The sequence below is a fragment of the Cyprinus carpio genome, chromosome B15, assembly GCF_018340385.1.
Source record: "Cyprinus carpio isolate SPL01 chromosome B15, ASM1834038v1, whole genome shotgun sequence".
NCBI classification, from domain to species: Eukaryota; Metazoa; Chordata; class Actinopteri; order Cypriniformes; family Cyprinidae; genus Cyprinus; species Cyprinus carpio.
The window spans coordinates 12,223,291-12,238,693 of NC_056611.1; the positions used below are offsets into that span (position 1 = coordinate 12,223,291).

A 15,403-nucleotide genomic window follows, 5' to 3' on the forward strand; every position below is an offset into this window, starting at 1 on the left:
TGATCAAGCACCCACCTTGTGTTGTAATGGTTCCTGCTATTCAACAAGCAAACATGAATGCCTCGCCTGGTCCAACGCCGATGGCGCCCGTGCTTGCTGGTCCAAAGCAGCTGGGTCCTTGTAAACAAGAGATCCTGGTTCGAATCCCAGCGGGCCTCTAAAATCTGAACCTTCTCTGTGGTTCTCTTTGGAAACAGGAGCCCTGATAGTTGCCCTCCCTGGGGGTGAATGCAATTTTCGCAATATTTTTGTTGCATAGAACACAGGACATTGGTCCTTCCTACGCCCCGAACACAGCAAACGCAGTGCGACAGACTGGGGCCAAAAATCCAGGAAATGGCGCTATTGTGACTCTTTGTGGGTTTTTTTTGCCAGTCTGGCTAATGGACGCTTGGGGCTTGAAAAAAAAACACACAGGCTAGCTGGCCACCCTGACTCAGTTGGTCCAAAACATATTGTAAGCTCTGAAAAGCCTGGTTTTAAAAAAAGCTTCGGTGCAGTGGGGCCTTGGTTGGTTGGGCGGTTTTTGCTTCTTTCCTGTTGGGTGGGCTTTTGGGACTCCTCTAAAGGGAAAGCCCAGGAGGCAGGCACAGGAGCCTGGTCGAAGCCCACCACGTTAAGGGGGGTTAAGACCGCCGTTTGGGGCTCAAAGGTGGTTGAATGGGCCGGTACTCTGGTGTTAGTCAGTACAGGAGGGGGGGGAGTCTGCCAGGGTCTTCATGAAGGTCCGGCCGGACCTCCTAGGTTCGGGTCTTTCGGTGGCTGTTGTCGGGATTCCGACCACCAAGTCATTTGTCCCAAAAAAAAAAAACCGTGTGCTATGATTTTTTTCTCGAAAGGGGATCGGTACCACAGGCAGGAACACGGACAAGGGGATATAGTGAGGGAAAATGGGGAGCAGAAGGGTCAAAGGCAGGGCATTCGCAGGGACTGGGCTGGGGGCGTCCGTGGGGACTTAGGTTTGTTCTAAAAAAAAAAAAAAAAAGTTTTGGGAAGTCAAACTCTCAATGGGGGAACCACCACACAACAGCCACAGTCATGGTGGGACCCCATTACTTCAGAAAAAATTGGGGTTGCTTGGCATTGATTTCAAAACTTCAATTCCAAAAGGACAGGTCCGCAGGAGCAGTGGGCAGTGGAAACCACCACGTGGAGTATGGTTGGGGGGGCTACCCCCTATTATGGATGCGTTGCAAACGGGGGAAAACCAAAGGGTCCAGTTTGGGGGGGGTCGGGTCTTTGCCTGGGCTCAAAAGGGCCACCTTAGGTCGTGGTTATTTGCCGCCCGAAGACCCCCGAGACTCTCTCCAAATCCTTAAACCTTAGGAGCGTCAGGACAGACGACCCAAATCACTCGCTTTAACCCACTAGGTAGACCATTAGGCACTCACGGACTTGAACTACAGGAGATTTCATTGGGTGAGAATACCACAATCAATCTATTCCTTTGTTAGGGTTCCCGATCCGTGGGGTCTTTTGCCGCAACGGCGGGGGGTACCTTGTGGAGCCAAAGAGCGGTGTGCTTTTGAAAAATACCAAACAGAATGTGAGGAGCAAGCAAATTTTGAAAGGATAAAGACTTCTGGTGAAGGGATTTCCGCCACAACACAAGGCTCAATTCCACCGTTGGCCCACTGGCTGGTGAGGGGGGGCGCACACTTTGGGCTTAAACAAGTGGCCCTGTGTCTTGGTTTTGACAAAAAACAAGGAGATTTCCTGTGTTGTTTGAGAACCCTGTGGGTTGGGGGTCTATCGCCGTGGCTGCGGTGGGGTCTGAGCCCTGGTCGTCAGTTGTAAAGGGAAGGGGGATTGCCCTGTGTGGGACAAAAATTCGGCTGTTCGTCTTTTGGACTGGGAAAAAAACCGGGGCCTGTCCACAATTTTGTGGGCTTGGGGATGGGGGGGGTGAGGTGCAGTGGGAGACCCAGGGATTCTCATGTGCGAAGGACCCCTGCATTCCTTCCCTGTTGCACCAGGGCGGGCCTGATGACATGCAGTGTAGCCATTTGCTGGGAACAAGGAGATCTTGCTTGGTTGCAAATGGGATTAGGCGCACCTTGGCACTTCTAATATTGGCCACAAACTTGAGCGCCATTTTCAAAGGTGTGGAGGCCCTGATAGGGTCTCTGCCAGGAATTGCTTTCTTTTAGGGGCATTTGCTGACTTAAGGGAGCTTCGGGCCAAAACCAACCCCCCAGAGGAGAGGCTATAGCCCGCCCCACCCCGGACCTCATTCCCAGTTGTCCAAAACAAAAAACAAATTATTTGTAGCTCTGTGACGTGGCCTGGCCGCACGTTGGCAAACGGCTTCCTTACCTAGGGCGCCTCCAATAATTCACCGTTCTAGAACCACCGGGTCCGTACTTTAGCTTGCGACCAAAGGGTTTGGGCCGGGCCGTGGCTCTAGTTGGTTACAACCGGCTGGCCCTGTATAGTAACTCAAAAACAGCCCGGGAGGCCGGATCCGTGCTCTGTTCTCGGGGGGGAATCGCAAAGGCAGGTCCCCCCAGCATAACCACGATGTCGTTGGGGTAAAGAGGGGACAGGTTAACGTCTGGCTAGATGACAGATGACGGGTCGAGACCCGCGCATGCGGGTTTTGCCAACAATGCAACACCGTAGTGTTGTGGGTGCAAAGTGGGCGTTCGGCACAGCCAGAATGGGGAGGCCGGTCGCACAATTTTGGGGGGCTTCCGGCATTTGCAGATCCAAAAGTGCACACAGCGCTTGTCTGTTCACAGAGATCACGCGTCGATCCCCGTTGGGCCTAATCTTGATGATTGCGTCCAGGGGAGCAAGGTTTGGCAGCCGTAGCCTTGGTGAAGTGGGGGCTTCCATTTTGGTCTTTGAGGCCGATTTGACTTGTCTTCCTAGCCCCGCCTGTCTAGTATAAACAGGAAGATCCTGGGTTAGAATCGCATCATGGTGCCTTTGCTGGTGGTAAGGCACCACCTTGTATTTTGTGGTCTTGCTTTCAACAAACAGGGGGGTGCAGAGGAGCAAGGCAAAGCATGTGATTTCATTTGCGAACTATCCCTCAGCTGGTACCAAAGAATGCTGGCCCAGGGCAGTGCAGTAGGGTGCCGTGGCTTTAGCTGGTCTTAGCGCTTGTCTTGTAAACAAGAGATCTTGGGTTAAAATCCCAGCAGTGCCTTTTAACTGGTGACTTTGCTTTGTGGGTTCTTTCTTGAAAAGGAGGCCCTGATAGTGCCTCTATTTTCAAACTGCATTCCATTTGTGCAGAGACTTAAGGACCTTGTCCTTCCTACTCCCCGAACATGCAACCTCAATGCGACGGACTCGCACAAGCCAGAAAGACAATAGACGCGTGGCTCTGTGGCGCAATGGATAGCGCATTGGACTTCTAGACTGACACATGAGGCCATTCAAAGGTTGTGGGTTCGAGTCCCACCAGAGTCGTGACTTTTGGCATTCTGCTGAAGGCACTTGGCCAACAAACACAGAGTCTAGCTGGCCACCCCGACTCAGTTGTCTAAATAAACTGTTTTAAGCTGTGCAGTGCCTGGCTCTTGGCCTTTTCTCTGGATGTTTTGATCCTCTAAGTCGCCCTCCCAGAAGCCAGCATACGCAGGTTGTTGCAGTGGCATAGTTGGTTAAAACGTCTGTCTAGTAGACAGGAGATACTGGGTCCGATCCCAGAAGCGCCTTTTGTGGTGATCAAGCACCACCTTGTGTTGTGTGGGTTCTGCTTTCAGCAAACAGAATGCTGGCCTGGTCCAACGCGGCTGGGCGCCGTGGCTTTAGCTGGTCAAAGCGCTTGTCTTGTAAACAAGAGATCCTGGGTTCGAATCCCAGCAGTGCCTCTAAAATCTGAACCTTCTCTGTGGGTTCTTTCTTGGAACAGAGGCCCTGATAGTGCCTCTGTTTTTTGAACTGCATTCCAATTTTGCAGAGACCCAGGGGGTTTTCCAGAAAGCAGGTTATGTGACATACCCGGGTATGTTTAAGAGTAAGTAAATGGATAACCTCAACTTTCGGTTCCAAAAATGGAGGTAACTTTCAGGTTATGTTAGTAGTCATAGCAACTCACTCTCTGAACTTAACCTGCTACGGAGCAGGTTATGTTCCAGGGTTAGTTCACTTCAGGGAGCCTTCAGTGGGCGTGACAGATATCGCACAGCATTATATAATATTACAATATGTAATATAGCTTATTTATATAGCTATATATTATATATATATATATATATATTATATATATATATATATAGATATAAACATTTTTTTTTTGATATGTTAATGAGGAAGCACTAATATAAGTAATAAATAAGGTAACATTATTCTAATATGATTATTTCTTTTATTGCCATATATAAGAATTATCTGTATAAATTATAAAACACTATGACAAGGTAATGTTTAACTTATATATATGTATTTATTTTATTTATTACATGTTATATTATCTCACACGTGGATTTTCTATAATGTCTAAATTCTAAATCAAAATACATATCTGATATGACTTAATATATAATTAGCATAAAACAAAAAATATAATTCACATTCTCAAGGATTACAGATTACATGGAAAATAAATCACGGTCATCAATTAGGTGGCAATATGCACTAAGAATGTAAACAACTAATGAACAAAAGAAGAAGAAAGAAATAGCTTGGCGCGCTTTTTCTTAGCGTCCGTTTCCATAGTGACTCGTCGATTCGTCGCTCTGTTGAGAATGTCTTGAGTCTTAACCAGGAACATACTCTGAGTTGAATGAACTTACTCCCGGACGCATTTTTGGAACCACATACCTCGAGTAAGCAAGGTTCGGGGTTAATCAACCGAGAGTTCAGGGTTTAGTTCACGGTAAGTTAACCCTGCTTTCTGGAATACACCCCCAAGGACCTTGTCCTTCCTACTCCCCGAACACGCAAACTCAGTGCGACAGACTGGCAAAATCCAGGATGGCGCTACTCTTTGTGGATTTTGCCATTCTGCTAATGACGCTTGGCTTGAAAACACACAGGCTAGCTGGCCACCCTGACTCAGTTGTCAAAAAAAAACTATTTTAAGCTGTGCAGTGCCTGTATGTTGCCGTTTTCTGTGGGTGCTTTGATCCTCTAAGTCGTCCTCCCAGAGACCAAACACGTAGGTTGGCTCCGTGGCTTAGTTGGTTAAAGCGTCTGTCTTGTAAACAGGAGATCCTGGGTTCGAATCCCAGCGGTGCCTTTGTCGTCCGTCATGTCCCTCAACCGTGTGCTTTTCTAAGATCGGACAGCAAACAGGGACAGTAAGGAGTGCAAAGGTCAATCATGCAGGCTGGCGTCCGTGGACTAGTTTGTTTAAAAAAATAGTGAAAGTGACGTGACATACAGCCAAGTATGGTGACCCATAATCAGAATTGGTGCTCTGCATTTAACTCATCCAAAGTGCACACACAGCAGTGAACACGAGGAGCATTGGGCAGCCATTTATGATGCGTTGCACGGGGAGCAGTTGGGGGTCGGTGCCTTGCTCAAGGGCACCTTAGTCGTGGTATTGCCCGGCCCGAGACTCGATCCCACAACCTTAGGGTTAGGAGTCAAACGCTCTAACCATTAGGCCACGACTTCAACAGGAGATCATGGGTGAGAATCTCAGCATTTCCTTTGTTTGTCCGCTCGTGTGTCTTTGCGCGGCGGTCCTTGTGGAGCGTGTGCTTTTGAAAACAAACCCCTTAGCAGCTTTTGAAGGATAGCACACCATGGAAACGTGCCACTGCTGTGAGGCACCTTGGCTTAAAGTGCCTGTCTTGTAAACAAGAGATCCTGTTTTTGAAACCCTGTGGTGTCTCTCTGCCGGTGTTTGCGCTCTGTCGGCTCATCATTGGACAGGAGACCCTGACAATGCTGTTGTTCTTTTGAACCGGGCACGTCAATTGCATAGAGACCTGAGGACCCGTCTTTCCCGTGCACAGAGCGTCTGATCATTTAGCATGCTGACAGGCTCTTTGGTGCAATGGATAGCGCATTGGACTTCTATATTGCCAAATCAGGCCATTCAAAGGTTGTGGGTCTCACCAGAATTGCTTCTTTTGGCATTCTGTTAAGGGAGCTCGGCCAACAAACACAGAGGCTAGCCGGCCACCCCGACTCAGTTGTCAAAAAAAATATTTTAGGCTGTGAAGTGCCTGGCCGTTGGCCTCTTCTCTGGATCCTCCAAATCACCGTCCTAGAAACAGCTTTTCCAGGTTGGCGCCGTGGCTTAGTTGGTTAAAGTGCCTGTCTAGTAAACAGGAGATCCTGGGTTCGAATCCCAGCGGTGCCTTTGCTGGTGGTAAGGCACCACCTTGTATTTTGTGGTCTTGCTTTCCACAAACAGGGGGTGCAGAGGAGCAGGGCAGCATGTGATTTCATTTGCGAACTATCCCTCAGCTGGTACCAAAGAATGCTGGCCCAGGGCAGTGCAGTAGGGTGCCGTGGCTTAGCTGGTCTTAGCGCTTGTCTTGTAAACAAGAGATCTTGGGTTAAAATCCCAGCAGTGCCTTTTAACTGGTGACTTTGCTTTGTGGGTTCTTTCTTGGAAAGGAGACCCTGATAGTGCCTCTGCTTTTCGAACTGAACTGAACAATTTGTGCATTCCATTTGTGCAGAGACCGACGGACTCGCACAAGCCAGAAAGACAACACTCTGTGTTGCTCTGTGGTGCAGTGGGTAGCGCATTGGACTTCTAGACTGACAGATGAGGCCATTCAAAGGTTGTGGTTTTGAGTCCCACCAGAGTTTTGACTTTTGGCATTCTGCTAAAGGCACTTGGCCAACAAACACAGAGTCTAGCTGGCCACCCCGACTCAGTTGACTAAATAAACTATTTTAAGCTGTGCAGTGCCTGGCTCTTGGCCTTTTCTCTGGATGTTTTGATCCTCTAAGTTGCCCTCCCAGAGGCAGCATACGCAGGTTGTTGCAGTGGCATAGGTGGTTAAAGCGTCTGTCTAGTAGACAGGAGATACTGGGTCCGATCCCAGCAGCACCTTTTGTGGTGATCAAGCACCACCTTGTGTTGTGTGGTTCTGCTTTCAGCAAACGGGGGTGCAGAGGAGCACCCGGGCAGCATGCAAATTACCCCTCAGCTGCTGCTGAAGAATGTTGGCCTGGACCAATGCAGCAGGGAACCGTGGCTTAGCTGGTCGATGCGCTTGTCTTATAAGCAGGAAATCCTGGGTTTGAATCCCAGTGGTGCCTCTAAGCTGGTGGCTTTGCTCTGTGGGTTCTTTCTTGGAATGGAGGCCCTGATAGTGCCTCTGCTTTTCGAACTGCATTACAATTGTGCAGAGTAGGCATGGGCCGATTACAGGTTTCATGGTATACCGCGATTTGAAAATGTCTCAGTTTCAAAACCACTAATATTTTCCATTACACGGTTCCTGCAGCATGCTCTGTTTTCCATGCCTCCTCAATGACTGAAAGACTAAGAGTAGGAATCCCTGAGGCTGAGTGTAGTGTAGAGACTAACACTGACCCTCCTACTCCTATTGGTGCAAGCGAGCGGTCAGTCACATGTGTGTAGGATGACCGAACTTAAGGGCTGGTACACTTCACATTCATTGTTCCTATCCGTCTCGCGCACAGCCGTGTCCGCACAGCTTTCAAAAGTACGGATGAGCTCGACACATGCGCATTACCACAGGGTGTGCGACTGTCCACGAGCCCTCTTGATGACGAAAATAACATAATGACGACGGTGCGCGGACGGCCGAAATATACTTTGGCCTTTACGCGATCGGCAACCAGCCGTTTTTTGCCTTGTTGCAACTCTCTGTTCTGGACGTGTACAAACTACGTTGCAATGCAATTATTTTCCAAAATGTCATTTATGTGAAAATATGAAGTCTGTTAATGTCTGCTAACACAGGCCAGAGACGCTGAAGATGGACGCACAGAGAAAAATACTGTAGCAGGCAGATCACTCACTGTTCATGATGCACAAACTATTGGAAGAAAATCCTCAATATTGATTTGGGGGTTTATTGAAATGTGTTTCTGAGGGGAGCTGACTGTCTTCTGAAAAGTTTACTTGGTATAATTTCACAAAGCTCATCAGAACATTCTGTTTTTGCTTCAAATTGGTTATTATTAAATCAAATTATGTGTATGATTATTATTATATAACTAAATGATATAAAATGATATGTATGTGAATTATATAACTAAAATTTAATAACTGTAATTACAGATTTAGGTTAAACAAAGATGTCAGTCTTTATTTATTTATTTTTTTTAGGAAACAAATCAAAGAAAAAAATGAACTAATTCTACTGTTTCTAATATTCTGTATGTTGCTCAAAAACAAAATATATTGTGTCCAGCAGGAAAGAAATATTTTTTTTTTACCCAGTCATTTAAAAACAACACATTTCAGAGCTGTAACAACAATACCGTGATACTGTGAAACAGTGATATTTTTGCTTAAGGTTATAATACCATCAAAATCTCATACCAGCCCATGCCTAGTGCAGAGACCCAAGGACCCAAAGTCCTTCCTACTTTCCAAATGTGCAACCTCAATGAGATGAACTGGCACTATCCAGGAAGAGACACTAGTCTGTGGCTCTGTGGTGCAGTGGATAGTACCTTGGACTTCTAGACTGCCAGATGAGGTCATTCAAAGGTTGTGGGTTCGAGTCCCACCAGCATTATGACTTTTGGCATTCTGCTAATGGCGCTTGGCCAACAAACACAGAGGCTAGCTGGCCACCCCGACTCAGCGGTCAAAAAAACTCTTTAAGACTGTGAAGTGCCTGGATGTTGGCCTCTTTTCTGGATGATTTGATCCTCTAAATCGCCCTCCCAGAAGTAACAAGTGCAGGTTGGTGCAGTGGCTTAGCTGGTTAAAGCGCCTGTCTTGTAAACAGGAGATCCTGTTTTTAAAACCCTGTGGTGCTGCTCTGCCGGTGGATGCGCTCTGTCGGCTCGTCATTGGACAGGAGACCCTGACAATGCTGCCGCTCTTTTGAACCGGGCGTCACTTGCACAGAGACCTGAGGACCCGTCTTTCCGGTGCACAAAGCTTGTGAGCATGTAGCTTGCTGACAGGTTCTTTGGTGCAATGATAGCGCATTGGACTACTAGACTGCTAGATGAGACCATTCAAAGGTTGTGGGTTTGAGTTTCACTGGAATTGCGACTTTTGGCATTCTGCTAATGGCCCTTGGACAACAAACACAGAGGCCAGCTGGCCACTCCGATTCAGTTGTCAGAAAAACTCTTTTAGGCCAATGCCCTCTTCTCTGGATGCTTTGATCCTCTAAATCGCTCTCCTAGAAGCAGCATGTGCAGGTTGGCGCCGTGTCTTAGTTGGTTAAAGCGCCTTTTTAGTAAACAGGAGATCTTGGGATCAAATCCCGGCTGTGATCAAACACCGCCTTGTTCTTGTACTGTAAATATGTTGTAAGTGTAAGTAATAATGCAACCTTGTAGATGGGTCTGTAGGCCAACTTCCCTCATGGTCAGTCCATGCAGAAGACCATGGTCAACTATAGTGCTTTGTATTTCATCAGGAACAAATGACTTTTGACCTTATCCCCTTCATTTTATTTTCCCCTACTATTCCTCTTTATTTCCCACTACCAAGATTCATTTTCCAAAACTCATGATCACTTGTGCTCCTGTGCATATCATTCTAAGATTCTGACTGGTATGTCTTCAGTTTTGCTACTGAATGTTCACATGTGGATAAATGTGCACTGTTTGAGTAAATTTTTTGATGCTTGAGTTAATTATATTGTGTGTTTGTGTTTTCTGAATGAGAACATGGTTAAACCTGTGCAAAATGATGCCGTTTTTGTGTAGAGTTTTGCGAAAAACACTGAGCAAATTGGAACGTGTGTGCAAACAGGTGAAATGTGTTAAAAGTTTTGAGAAATGTGTCTTTCTTTCGAGAACTGTACGAATGGTTTGGAAAATTTGGTTAAATGAATCAGTTGTACTGTGCTAGCAATCAAGAAAAACTGTAAGTTCAACCAATACAGGAGTCTCACAATAATAATTATAATACAGTTTATTACAATCACTATGACAATTTGTTTAATACTTTTAACATTTTTCCTAAACTTTTAATGCAGTTAGCACAACATTCATCTTTGTAGGTAATACAATTAACGCATTTCTTGTTGCTTTGACACAAAATGCATACAGTTAACACAAATTTAAAATGCTAGAACTTCTTTTACAAATAAGCTCAACCAAGACCAAAACAAAGGCTTTTTACTGCCACATTTACAAATGCTTTCACTCTGTATGTCAGAACAGATAATATCATGTTCTAAACCTAACTTATAGGCTAAAGTTAAAGTAAAAAGCTGTTCATATTGTGAATTGAAACTCAAATATATCCCCTGTTTTTTATTCATTACAGGTTTTTTTTTCAATTGCTAACATCCTTTTGTCCAATCTGTAGTTATATTTTCAAAAGACTATACACAATTAGCACAACATCAGTCTGTTGTGACCATACCTTTAATACAATTCATGTTGTTTTCACACAATATTCAGTAAATTAACACGTCTCTAAAATGCTTAAATTTTCTTTTCACATAAGCTTACCCCATACCAAAATCATAAATCTTTCTTATCTTTTTTACAAATGCTTAAACACAGCATGCAAAGCACAGCAAATACAAAAATTGAATGACCCATCTCAGAGTAGCTTTATAGAATGAACGGTTTATGGGGGGAACAAAGATAGAGACAGAATTGCTGCAGTAAAGGCTTTATTTGCAACAGGACATTAGAAAAAAAAGAAGAAAAAAAGAATGCAAGAAAACAACAACAATGACAAAAAAAATGTGCAATATAGCAGTCATTTATTATGTGAAAATACAAAATATACAGAACAGAAAAAGCCACAGAAGAATAAAAAAATAAATAAATAAATGTAATCTAATCTGCCTGGTCTTCTGCGTTTGGTCACATGCTCTCATCCACATCACACCTGATATCTTCTCTGGCAAGGCATCTTGGGAAGAATCTTTTGGTATGCCTTTTCCTTCCTTGTATTGTTCAGCTGTGATGTCTTGGCATTCAGCATACATTGCATCCTGGAGGGACATCTGGAGGGACGATGGTGAAAAACCTTCTATCTCAGGGCTCAGTAAAACTCTTCAATGGGGCTGAGGAAAGGGGAGTAAAGGGCAAGGAAAAGAAACATCATTCTTGAATGGGTGTCAAACCAGGCTCTGACTGCACTGGGAATGGTGTGATCACATATTTTGACAAGTGGTCTCCCACCTGTCCCTTTTCTCTATTACCAATCTTTGGTACAGATCTTCTAAAATCTCACATTTATGCAGGAGTGCTTTTTTCCACACAAGATCAGCCCAAAGAGGTCCTCTTTTACTGTATACCGTATGATCATGGGATTGAAAGACCCTCAACACCTGAGTATGTTTCCTATATGGGAATCAGCTTATATATTTGCAATCAGCTGTTTATCATTAGCTATGGAATAATATACCATACAGGGGACATATTTTTCCTTCAATTCACAATATGTGAAACATAAATTAGAACATGATGTTATCTGTTCTGACATACAGTGTGAAAGCATTCAAAAATTTGCCAGTAAAATTACATTGTTTTGGTCTTAGTTGAGCTTGTGTGTAAACAAAGTTCAAGCATTTTACAGTTTTTTTCAACTGCTTACACACATTTTCCAAAGTTTTCCTCTTTTTTTCAAAACTTCAAAAACAAATTCAAGAATTGCACACACAATATGCAAAATGCCTCACATCTCTTTCAAAATGAAACACCACAGTCAAAATATCACAAACATATTTCAAAAGCAAACATTTGTCTTACGTTGTAAACACCTTTACTATAATGTTATATTTTTGATTATGTCATATACACACTGTTATTCAAAACCTAAAGCTCTTCTTTTAAAAGCTCACATGTACATGATTGAATGTAATTGTGAGAGAGCTGTTGAATATATAAAGTAAAAACAAAAGCAAAATTAAAACCAAATTTTTTATGTTTTTATTTTTTTGCTCTTTGTGGTTGTAAATGTAGTATTAGTGTACACAGTTTGAAAAGAAAAAAAAATACATCAAAAATATGTAGTGTTGTAGCATGTAGTGTAAAACCAAACATAATGTGTGTGCTTGCATGTGGAGATGGTTGGGTGTATCTAGGCTCCATCTCTCCTCCGGGCTGGGTCCGGCCACAATACTTCATCCATGTCACATGCTATATTGTGGAGAAAAATTCCTCAATAGGATTTAGAAATGGTGAATATGGAGGCAGGTAGACAACAGAAAAATGGGGATGCATAGCAAACCAGTTTTGGACCTGATGGGTATGATGAAACCTGACATTATCCCAGATGATGACAAATCTTGACTGGTCTTCATTCTGCAGACCCTGAACAAGCATGTCATGAATAGTTTCCAGAAATTGTATGATGTGATCAGTGTTATAGGGGCCAAGTGTGGCGTGATGGTGCAGGACACCATTTTGTGAAATTGCAGCACACATTGTAATGTTTCCGCCACGTTGTCCAGGGACATTGACAATGGCCCTTTGTCCAATGACATTCCTTCCCCTTCTTCTGGTTTTACTGAGATTAAAGCCCACCTCATCCACATAAATGTATTCATGGACAATGGCATGGGCATCCATCTCCAAAACTCTCTGCAAAAGACAAATGAATATGTAGATCAGTATATGCACAACCGAGTAGCCTGGTTTTGTAGGTGCAAGTCTGATATATTGGAGAAATGCATACATTCACAAAGTCATGTCGAAGATTCTTGACTCTGTCACAGTTCCTTTTAAAAGGGACCCTGTACAGCTGTTTTATTCTCATTTGATTTTTCTAGAGGACGCGGTGTATTGCTGAGGCACTCACAGCATTTATGTTCACAAAAATTGTGGCATCATTAAGGATATGGTTGCGTATTTCACGGATTGTAATAGCATTATTGGCCAAAACCAAATTCACAATAGCCGTCTCCTGCACTTCAGTGAACATGTTACCTCGCCCACCATGAATCCTTTGCCTTTCCACTCTGTAAAAGATTCAGGAACAGTAAGTGTGTGCCATAAACTGTAACAATATATATAATATTTAACAATTTGGTCAGATTGTCTTAAAGTTGGCTGTTTTATTGTACAGTTTGATACCTTACCAAACTGTGACCAATGCAATGCACTGTAGTAAATGAATGCAAGGGTACTACAGTAAAATCTATTTATTATAGTATAGGCCTACTGTTTGTTATGGTAAAAAAGCTATTATGTGTACATTAGAACATGTGTACATTACATTAGATTGTTACATACCTGTTCTCATTTCTAAAGGTTCGAATTATACCCGCCACAGTAAACACAGGACTCACAGTCCAGCCTCTCTCATTGTTAAACCATGGTTTATCACATGATCGACTACTGTAGCTCTAATCTCATTTGAGACCACTCTTCTTGTCCCTTGTCCTCCTCCATTTCTGACTCGTCCGCTTCCTCCCCTTGCTGCCATTCCAACTCCTCTTAGTCGAACTCGTCCTCTGGCTTTTAGTTCTAATCTTATTTGTGTGTATGCATTGTTTGCATCCATTGTCAAAAATCTATTACTTGACCTTTAGCCTATTTATAGGCCACTACTTAAGTTATGATTGGTTGTTGTTAAGTAAAGCAAACAAGTGTTTGCAAGGCCTGATGAAATTAGTGTGCATTTTGATGAATTAGTGCAAGAACTTCCGGGCATTTTTGTGTTTGATGTGTGGTGTTTTGCAAAAAGTGTTTTGAATTTGAAAAAGGAAAAGGCCAAGAAACTTCCTTTGCAGATTTAGTGTGTGGTTCTGGTGTTTGAGTGTCAGGTTTTAAAATTGTGTGTCGGTGTTGTGTGTTTGCAGTTGAAAAAAACTGTAAAAGTGTTTAATGCATTTTTGTCAGAAAACTGAGTAAAAAGGCCTACACAAATGGATGTTGTGTATGGTTAAGAGTTTGCAGATTTTTAAAAGTGTGAAAAAATTGTCATAGGTGTAAAAAACTGTTGAGTGTTATTTAATTTTTTTAACTGTAATTGTAAGTACTATTGAATTTGTGACTTTTCCACACGAAAGTAAAAGAATCCTTTTTGTGTATTCATATGGTCATGTGATTGATAAACTTCAAACTGAGTGTGTTTTCTTTACGTGTGCATAACTCTATTTGCATAATTTCAATCAGCTGTCAGATGGCATAAAAACAAGACAATTTGTGTTTCGATTCATGTGTATTGCCTAGACAGATGGACTTTTATAAATTTTTAAAACTGTGTTTGCATATTTTATAGACAGTTTTTGTATTGCACAACTGTGTTAAGACAGTTTTTGTAGTTTAAAGCCTTTACTTCAGTAATTCTGTCTCTGTCTTCTTATTTCATGAACCATACATTCTATAAAGCTATTCTAAGATGGGTCATTCTTTTCTTTTTTTTTTTTTTTTTTTTTTTTGTATCGAATTTAAAAAAAAAAAACACCTGCAAAACACAATGATCAATACAATATACTATTGTATAAGGGAAGATCGATAAAAAAATAATGCAGTTTCTGTAATTCCGTCTGATGTTAGTGTTTTGATGACATTGTGCTATGATTGACTAAATATTCCTGTTGGAAAAGAGAACGTGTTAGTGTTTTGGAATAATTATTTGATTTTGAGATATGTTTGCAGTGTTTTGGTAGACAAGGTGTATTGTGTAAATGTATTATTGTATTTTGAAAATTAGTGTTGGAGTTTAGTTTACATTGTGTGATTTTGAGCATTAAATTAACTGTTTTGCCAGTTGTGTGTTGTAGGTGTGTTGGTGCGTTAAGAGTTTAGGAAAATTGTTATGAGAATTGAAAAAAGTTGTCATAGCGATTGTAAAAAAAAAACTGTAATAATTAGAAAGTTTCAGAGCAAGGCATGTACTTGGTTAGCATAGTGAGGACCATCCCTAAGATAAAGCATGTGTGTTTAATCAAGCAACCCCTTACTGTATATTATTCCAACAGCAGAGGACATTGATTTCTATTACAATTAATGATTCTAAAATTTGTACTTACAGTGGTTTTAAAAAAAATGCCATTCAGGTTTTATAATGAATAATTAACTGTCAGCTCCATACTTGATGACAGCTATTAGCAAATTTTCATCATAATCAAATCATTTAGCTATTACTATTTTGATATTTTATATCATAGCTATATTGCAAAGTTTATAACAATAGATTATACAAACAAAAATGCCTATTTTGAGGTTAAATACTTTACAAAAAAAGGTTATCTCATTTAATTGTTTATTTATATGTTTATAAAATTTATGTGAGTTACTTTGCAACATACAAAGATTACATTTGCAATAAACATGCACGATAAACAACATACTGTTGTACCAGATTTGCACTAGATACAAGTAGTGTGTCAAAATTAAGAAACAT

At 42.3% G+C, this 15,403-nt stretch overlaps 4 non-coding genes across 4 annotated transcripts; all 4 read left to right on the forward strand.

The window, feature by feature from the left end:
* Positions 1-3,330: 3,330 nt before the first annotated feature.
* trnar-ucu lies at positions 3,331-3,420 on the forward strand. Its single transcript is given in 2 exon segments — positions 3,331-3,367; positions 3,385-3,420. It is a non-coding gene; the product is annotated as a tRNA-Arg (tRNA).
* Positions 3,421-3,749: 329 nt separating this feature from the next.
* On the forward strand, positions 3,750-3,824 carry trnat-ugu. The gene has a single exon. It is a non-coding gene; the product is annotated as a tRNA-Thr (tRNA).
* Positions 3,825-5,120: 1,296 nt separating this feature from the next.
* Positions 5,121-5,194, forward strand: trnat-ugu. Its single transcript has one exon. It is a non-coding gene; the product is annotated as a tRNA-Thr (tRNA).
* A 1,003-nt stretch (positions 5,195-6,197) lies between these two features.
* Positions 6,198-6,271, forward strand: trnat-agu. Its single transcript has one exon. It is a non-coding gene; the product is annotated as a tRNA-Thr (tRNA).
* Positions 6,272-15,403: the final 9,132 nt, after the last annotated feature.